This window comes from Phytophthora infestans, genomic scaffold (genome assembly GCF_000142945.1).
Source record: "Phytophthora infestans T30-4 supercont1.127 genomic scaffold, whole genome shotgun sequence".
Lineage (NCBI taxonomy): Eukaryota > Oomycota > Peronosporomycetes > Peronosporales > Peronosporaceae > Phytophthora > Phytophthora infestans.
Window position 1 is genome coordinate 78,543 of NW_003303632.1, and position 1,278 is coordinate 79,820.

Consider the following 1,278-nt stretch of genomic DNA (forward strand, 5'->3'; position numbering starts at 1 on the left):
TTCAATTATCATGACTGAAGAGTGATTTTCTATTGAAAACATGGAGACGAATCTTCGCCGCATTTTCGGTAAACTCTCGAGGAAGAAAACCTCGATGCTGACTGATAAGAGACACCCGGTGACTGTCAACGTGGCAAGAAAGTTTACGGAGAAGAAAAGAAACCAAGGGCAATTATCTGAAGTGGCAGTGAGCGAGTGATACTACTGCTTTGAGGATGGCCTTTGGAAGAAGGCCTGTCTAGTGACGGTGGCTGACCGTAGCCCAAAAAGGCCTGGAGGAAAGCTGCTTCGTTAAACATACGGGTAGCTCCTGTCACCGAAACGAAACGAGCGATGACGATCAAGAAGGGGGTAAGTCGACTACCACGAGCGTGAAAGTGAACCAAGACGAAGAAAGGACCCCAGCTGAAACTGCCAACTTCGACCCCAATTTGAACAAGGCAATTGACGATGCCGACGAATTTGAGTACGAGGGGAGTGTCCTAGCGAGAAAAGGAAGCGGTATGAGTCGTTAAGACTACTGGCACTAGCAAATACATGTATAAAGGATCTTCATGTCCATCAAATGAATGTGTCAACGGCTTTCCTAAACGGATCGCTATTTGAGGATATTTACATGCAACAACCTCATGGCTTTAGGCATGGGGATGCGTCCAGTGTTGTCAAACGGAAGTAAATCCTATATGGACTCAAACAGGCCCCGCGCATCTGGTATGCACTCCTCAATAAGTTCCTGGTAAGCCTAGGGTTTTGTCGATGCAAAAAGAGTACTGTTTATACTGTCACAAGTGAGAGGTATAAGGAGTAACGCATTTAAAACGTGTCTGCGCCTACGTGGATGATATTACTATCGCATCTAAGTATGACATTGATGCAAAAGGTGAAGGACCAACTGGCTTCGAGATTTACTATGAAGGACCTAGATGATATCCATTATCTACTGAAGATGAATATTAAGAGGGATAGGGCAAACGTGTTTCTGAGTATATCCGAGCACAAGTATAATATGGACTTACTACAAAAGTTTGATATGACTGATGGTAACTCAGAACCAACACCACAGGTATCGAGTATAGTATGGAAATGTTTAGGCCAGAGGAAATCTCAGCACAACAACTCGATTGCAGAGGCTTAGTGGGGTCACTGATGTACCTTGTGCATGGTACATGTCCAGATATAGCAAATACTTTCAGAAAATTAAGTAAATTCCTGTCATGGTATAATAAGAGTTATTACAAGGCAGCCCAGAGATTAATAAAGTATCTGAAAGGGACGTCG